The sequence below is a fragment of the Amblyomma mixtum genome, chromosome 3 (assembly GCF_055824585.1).
Source record: "Amblyomma mixtum isolate Tamu chromosome 3, ASM5582458v1, whole genome shotgun sequence".
NCBI classification, from domain to species: domain Eukaryota; kingdom Metazoa; phylum Arthropoda; class Arachnida; order Ixodida; family Ixodidae; genus Amblyomma; species Amblyomma mixtum.
Genome location: NC_143014.1, coordinates 205,767,697 through 205,775,585, shown reverse-complemented (window position 1 = coordinate 205,775,585; position 7,889 = coordinate 205,767,697). Strand labels below are relative to the sequence as shown.

General features: G+C 48.4%; 1 pseudogene; it reads left to right on the top strand.

Annotated features, from left to right (window-relative positions):
- The first annotated feature begins 1,136 nt into the window (after nt 1-1,136).
- LOC149353404 (uncharacterized) lies at nt 1,137-2,353 on the top strand (annotated as a pseudogene).
- The last annotated feature ends 5,536 nt before the right edge of the window (nt 2,354-7,889 follow it).

Below are 7,889 nucleotides of genomic sequence, written 5' to 3'. Positions count from 1 at the left end.
CTCTCGCCCGCGACTATTGTCCGTCTCCCCTGCCAAAACCGGAGAGAGTAGCTCCTGCCGGGTAGACCGGCAAGAGAGAAGGCGCGACACCGTGACCCCGGCGACCTCGCGTTCGCCGTACGCAGCCCTGCCTCTGCTTCCCAGAACCTTCCATTCTTCTTACAAGGCGCCCAAAACTGGTTGCTTTTCCCCAACGTTGGTACTTGCTAGAACCAAAAATGCGTTTCCAGCCCCAGCTAGCTTTTTTCTTTAGCGTTTGTACTATCCTCCCGTCCTTGTACATTCCCTCCTGGATGGAGTAGACACAAAGCACTTCCTGCTGTGCATGCAAGACGCCCAGCGCACCACAGCCATATTCGCACTTCCACATATGATACATGCTTTGCCCAACTTAGAGCCCTGGGTGTTTGGTTCTACCGTATGGCGCGTAATGCATTCCCATCAGGCAGAATTAAAATATGAGAAAATTCATCGCAAGATATATTTCTTTGTATTCTCCAAGTAAATTACTTCTGTACTAACTCCTCTTTTCTGAAGTGACCAAAAGATAAAAGAACTCAGTGTGTAAAAATGGTGAATGCAAAAATACACTACTTTTGTGCAAAATTCACAGGAAGTGCACTTAAATTGCCACAAGTGCATGGCCAATTAAGGAAGAAAAACAAGGGCAAAGGACGGAGACGCAGAACAGGAACACAGGACTAAGCTGTGTTCTGTGTTCCTGTATTCTGTGTTCCCAGTTCTGTGTCCCCGTCCTTTGCGCTGGTTTTCTTTCTACAATCGTGCACCAATTAACTCGCCCAGCTCTCCACTCTACTGGACCAATAATGCCTCAAGCTCCACAGTGCATTAGTGTTATATCTTACGCTACATATTTTCGAATTGTTTTTGCTGCAAAACAGGTGTAAGAGGTCAGCGTACACGTCTTTCATTTGCGTAGGAAGAAAGCAGCGCAGTCAAGAAAGTTACTCCCTCCTGCCAGTGAAAATTTTAAAAATGCGGTGTTTTCAGAGCAATAATAAAATCCTTACATGCTGACGGCATGTTGGAATTTTTGTTAATGCACCGTAATGTTAATGTTAATGCACCGTAATGTTAATGTTAATGCACCGTAATGTTAATGCACCGTGAGTGGGCTCGGCGGCACTACTAGCATGCGGTGCGCTAAGCCTTTCGTCTTCATTGTGCAGCTCGCCCTTGGACTGTTTCTTCATGGTACTGCCAGCGGCATCGAACCTTCCGAGATAGCCTGGGTGACCTCGCCGGTGAACGGAACTCGTTTCCATGCGTGCGATTCCCTCACGTCAGCGGAATTTCTTCGACCACATCATCCGGGAGCAGCAACGTGCGAGCACATTTCTACGCATGATCTGCTGGGAGCGCCACCACATCAATGGGCTACATGTACCCTTCCCAGGAATTGCATCGGCAGTGGGCTCGGCGGCACTACTAGCATGCGGTGCGCTAATCCTTTCGTCTTCATTGTGCAGGTGAGCAGGCGTTTTGGCAAATGCTTCCGCTCTAGCGACCGTTTCTTGGTAGTGCTGCCGTGCCCGCAGCTGTGTCTTGAAGTGTTTGATGTTGCTGTATTCCTGTGCAAACTCCTCCTGTTGTCAGGGGACGTCGAAACAAATCCCGGCCCTGAAATGGCACAAATCGCTAAACAACTGAAGGATATTGCGGAAGATATTAAAGAAATAAAGGAAAAATGGCTGACAGACACAGAAAACAAGTTAGATGCCATAACACTAATAGAAACTGAAGTGCAGTCTTGTCAAACTGAGATTTCTCGCATGAATCACGTAATAGAAATACTGGAAAAAAAATAGACGATCTTGAGAACAGGAGCAGGAGATCCAACTTAATTGTTTATGGACTACCACAGGATGAAGAAGAATCAACCGAAACTCTGGAGCAGGCTGTCAACAAAAGTATCATTGAAGATACCCTAAAGCTCGATCCATTTCCCTTTGAACGTATTCACCGGTTAGGCAGGCCGCAGGCTAATAAGAATAGACCGGTAATTTTTAAACTACTGGATGCCCGTAACAAGTCGGCAATACTGAAGCAAGGTTTTAAACTTAAATACACGAAATATGCCATTGGGGAAGATTTCTCTCCGAGAATTCGAGAAATCAGAAAAAAAACTGTGGAACAGTGCCAAAGAAAATCGACAAAAAGGGGACAAAGTTTCGCTTGCCTTCGACAAATTATTTATAAACAGCTGTGGCTTTGTTTGGGATGACGAAACGAACGAGAAAGTTCCGCTGAAAAAAAAAACGAAGAGCAGGAGGAGACAGTCGAAAAAAGGAGCCCACCAACGACACGGGGAAGAGCGCGATTAAAGCACTGACCATCATCAATGTAAACGCAAGGAGCATAAAATCTTTAGTAAAGTAAAATCTTTAGAAAACCTATTAATTAATCGGGAACCTGATATTGTCGCCGTCACGGAGACTTGGCTTTCACCAGAAATTTCGAGTCATGAAATCGCACCACCCAACTACTCAGTCATTCGGAAAGACCGAGACTCCCGTGGCGGTGGTGTGGCTCTCTTGATAAAGAAAACCCTGCCGTTTGTTACGCTCCCAGATGTGTCATGTGCTGAAAGCGTATTCTGCAGACTTCTCTGCAACAATACTACTGTCTGTGTAGGCTGTCAGTATAGGAGCCCCTCTTCAGGAGATGAGTGCATTTCTGTCATTCATGACTTCCTTCAACAATATGCTTGCAGCACTAGAATCATTCTCATGGGTCACTTTAACCTTCCTGACGTGGACTGGATAACTATGCAACACACATCATCATCTTCAGAAGCTCTTTTTGACTTAATGCTCTCCTTTAATCTCCACCAAATTATCCTAGAACCAACGCGCAAGCAAGGATCAGCAAACAATATCCTCGATCTTATACTAATCAGTGATCACTTTCCAGTACACCAAGCGCAGAAAGAAAACATCGAAGGCATATCTGATCACAGCATACCATTATGTTTGTTACCTCTAGACTGCTCAATAAAAAAAAACGATCTGATGTCAAGACGACACTGAACTTCGATAAGGCTGATGATGCCAGCATATTAACCTACCTCGCATTTCGAAGAAGGATGTGAGCGGGGGCACAGGGAGAAATGGGCGTTATTTTCAAGAGGTACGTGAGTGACCGGTTGCGGGGGTAAGGGGGAGGAGAGAGCAAAGGGCAGTAGGGAGAGGGTGCTGTCTCCTGCTGTACCTTTGCGTGCGCCTTTCTCTTTTTCTCCTTTTACTTTCCCTCTTTCCCTCGAGCCGTGGAATTTTTTTAAGCCTGTTTCACATGGCAGCGAAAATGCCAGCGAATCCTGTCGCCGCGGCGGAAAAACCTGTTTTCAGTCGTCGCTGCGACGAGCGGCGAGGTTTCAACAAGTTGGAAATTTTCGCTGCGACGCGCCGCTCAATCGCTCAGTCGCTTGCATGTGAAACGGCACGACGCTGAAGAACGACAAAGCTGGCGCGTCTGCCAGACCGGCCCTGAAAGGTCTCATGCATGAACGCATCGTTGCCGGCTCACGTAAAAAAAAATGGCTGAGGCTTAGCTAAGGTTAAGCCTAGTCAGATGCGAAGCATATTGATGGCTAGGCTTGGTAATACATGGCTTTCCTTGGTTGGCTACAACAGCATTCTTGGCACCCATGGAAAGTACATTGGAAACACCCTTAGTTATTCCACCACTGCCACCATTCCCTATAGACTGTATTGATGTACCCACAGCAGCAGCAGGCAGCGCCTCTGATGTGGAGCCTCCATCGCCGCGGCCGACCGCGCGAGCCGGCAGCCCATCTCTCCTCTGCTGTGACGTCATGTTGTCACGTGGTCAGCCGCCGCGCCTCTGATGTGGACCCTCCACCGCCGCGGCCGACCGCGCGAGCCGGCAGCCCATCTCTCCTCCGCTGTGACGTCATGTTGTCACGTGGTGTCACGGTGGTAGCTCCACCGCCGCGCTCGACGGGCTGTAGTGTAGCTCTAGTAATATGCTTCGCATAAAAAAAACCTTACAGCGGCTAATGTGTCACTCCTGGCGAAGGATCAGTCCTGAAGCGGTCAAACATTTCTGAAAAATCACATCAGAGTTTCTGGAGAGAATCAGTTGCATTCTTTGACGACCTGGTTACGCAAGACTGCCACCAGCTTTGTGAAGAGCGCAGTGCAAGGCACAAAGAGTGGCACAAAAACAAATTTTGGTCGATTTGGCGAGGCTACGGCAAATGGGAATTTTGTGTGTTAGCACTGCGGTTTCGATATTGGGATCCACTGCGCACGGCTGTAAGTTGATGCAGAAGATGCCCAAAGCACAGCGCGAGAGACTGCTTGTTTAGGACACGGGATGTTCGGCTGCGGCGATGTAAGAGCGAGTGCTGTGCTGCTGAGGTGTGTCGTACTACGTGTCATGTCGATCTGCCACTGTTTTCCTCATGGTTTATACATGGTTCATGTACATAGAACAAAAGGCGATGATGTAGTGGTCTGATGCAGTGGCCAGCAAAACTAATCTAATCGCGCTGTCCGGATTGGAAACCCACTCGCGGCCGTAGGGTATTTTCTTTTAGTTAATTTTATTTAAGGTCAAGAAAACTCCAGACATACAGACGGACCTCGGCGAACACTAAGATTGAAAGCCCAACCGCCGAATAAAAAAAAAATTCGATCTCATCAGGTCGCTGTTGTTCCACCGCCATGCGGAGGCAACGGCAAGGTGTTCTCCAGCCGCCCGATGGAAACGGATCATCGTGCGGCCGTGGTTCTCGTCTGTTGACTTAATGAAGAAGACGGTACAAGAAAAGGCTCTACCTTAGAGCCTTTACTTCTTAAACAATTCATTACACAACCATTATGAACAGGCGATACCTTTGTGCGGCCACGTAATTGGTGAAAGCTTCGGAAACCACGTGTCCTCAGCCTGTGTGTCAAGAAACCAGTCGTATGGAGCAAGGTATCCATTTATCTACCGATCATTTGTAGATGACAAAAGCGACACAGCCGGAGGACATGGTTGCGTGTTGCGTTCTCGAATTTCTTATTTACACTATCACAACACAGACGCCTGCACTTGCAAAGCATCACGTCCTGTGCCGATCCAACCCCTTCTAACCGCTGGTAAGGCTCCACCAGCGCTGGTGGAGGCCTATCGGTGGTTAGAAGGGGTTGGATCGGCACAGGACGTGATGCTTTGCAAGTGCGGGCGTCTGTGTTGTGATAGTGTAAATCAGAAATTCCACCAGCGCTGGTGGAGGCCTACCGGTGGTCTAGCTCTTAGGCCTATATCAGATGTTAGGTGTGTGTCTGTCTCTGTGTTTGTGTGTGTGTGCGCGCGCGTGCGTGCGCGCGAAGAGTGTCAACAAAAAGTTGCGTGAATGCAAGCGCTATTCCTATGTGAGCGCATCAAACTATATCATGTATGCGACGGCAAATGTCATGAAAATGGATATACGTTTCAGTAGAGCTATCTCCATAATACTGCACGGATGCAGGAAACGGGCGCGATGCATATTGTTTCGCCGCTTCGGAAAAATGAAAAGAACATGGTGACTGAGGTTATGCGTAGATGTGAAATACCGTAAATTAGCCGCATGTCCTGCTGCATGTATCCGGTCACCATACAAGATCAGCCTACACTTACGGAGCCATATGACTGCAGCCTCTTCGAGCAAAAAGAAAAAAAAAAGTGAAAACAAACCGCAATGCCGTGTTTTCACTAATGCTTATGCGGCCGCTAGTTTGTTCAATAACAATTTTGCGTGGCGGGTATAGCATGTGGTAACATCTGTCCTGCTATAGGTAATCAGTCCTTCCTCTGCGTCTTGAGGCAAGCTCGTTGTACTTTATGCGGTGCAGCAGGGCAGTATTATATTCTTAACTGCCCACAAGGCACCTATCGAAGCCCCCCCCCATGAGCTCGAAATTTACCTCGGGCCACTCTCGAAAAAAATTCCTGCCTATGTGCCTGCTTGCCGCACTACTGCATGTAGTACATTGAGGTGTTCACGCTGTAACTGGGCTTTAAGCTTACGACATGTGTTTCTGATTAGTCTATATGACAGCGATCAGCAGAAATTATTTCCTCACAGAAAAATCGAAATAACTGATATGGAAATAATTTCGTAAATACTAAAATCATTCGTACTACGTAGAACATGTGCTGAACGCAATTAGGGACAAAAATGGGCGTTTAGACTATCTCAATTTCCCACGACTCAAAGCAATACGTTTGCTTTTTTGTTTGATTCACTGTTCACCTCACGGCTGTCCAGGCTCTTAATTTTTAATGATGCACTTTCTCTCAGAATGTGTATGCTCATTTACCTTGTTCTTCATATTTTAGAGAAGTTGTCGATGGTGTTAATGAGAGCAACTGCCTGGCTTTTAGGGCGCCACTGTCTGGTTATCGCAGCAACAAGCTTGTCTTTATCAGCTGCTTTGGCATTCTCCTTGTCTCGATGTTCTGAACGGCTTTTGGAACTTTTGGGTATTTCTTGTCTCGTATGCAGACTTGCATTATTAGTACGAAAGCACTGTTCCGGTGTGTAAATCCCGAGCAAGATCTTGCTATAAATGTAAGTTTGTGCCAAGAACATAGCATCCGCAGCGACATAGCAGCGCTGTAACGTAGTTATGTAAATAAATGAACAAACAAACAAAAGAAATATTGCCGCGACTTAGTTTGCAACCCGCGGCGGTGCAAACAGATCAGTCTCGCTGGCCTGTACACCAGAGCACTACGCTCTCGCCGAAGCCGATCGCGCCTCGTGCTAAACTGCAACACACTCTCACGCTGTGCTTTGCGCCTCGTCGTCTTCAACAACTTTATTCTGTGCCCAAGTCACGAAAGGAAAGAAAACAGGTACGCGGCGTTGGTGTCCACGTGCAAAAACTTGCTTTCGAAAAATATTTCGTAGTAACCAGTGCTAAACTCACCCGATTTTTTCGACGAAGGCGGCGTACGTACACCGCACAAGCCACGGTCCGGCTTGCGGCGCGTGGTGGCGGATTTGTGAACTAGGGGCGCATGAACCAGAATCATCATCTCGATTGTTTGGCACTATCTCCAATAGGACATAGTCCTCCTTGGAGCTGTCGATGTTGTGCTGTATTGCCGTGACATTACGCTGCACCAGCGTGGCGGTGAACGCGCTCGTGACGGTACTGGCGTGATATCGCGACGGTAGGAACGCTTTGTAGCCCGGAAGTTTTACTGCGCCGCTAGCTCCTTGTAGCGCAATAACGTCTGGCGGACGCTTTATGTTTTGTATGTGGAGCTGCAAGTTCCCCCGCTTACGGCGGAACCCTCTGCAGTTCCACTGCCACACTTCAATTTGTTGGCGAGGCGCCATGATGTTGCGCCGCGATTACCTGTACTGGCTGCTGACCAGGCAACGGAGGAAGGCGCGCCTCCATTTCGCTTGGAACCACTCGTTTACAACTGCCCGAAAGTACCGTAACTGCCGGCGCGACCTATAAAGCGGCCATTTTGACTTTTGACGGAAGTGACGTCATGTCACGTGATGATCGCACTTCTGAGCGTCGTCTGCTCGAGTGCGCCTTTGGTAATACGCGGCCGGGAGGTCCCTGCTTCTGCTATTCACGGGAAGGCACGGTGCTGTGTTCACTTCGCTGAAAAGCGATTACAGCGAAACGCATCAACCAAGCTTGCGCCAGAATAGTACGAGCCGTTGTGGTGGCCCCAGTGGCACTCGCCATTCATGTGGTGGGGGCTCTCCTTCGCTCTCGCCCGCAACTATTGTCTGTCTCCCCTGCCGGAACCGCAGCGTGTAGCTCTTGCCGGGGAGACGGACAAGAGAGAAGGCAGCCGGCTCTGCGGTGCGTTGCGAATCGTCTTCCCGAGAATGAAACCGCAAA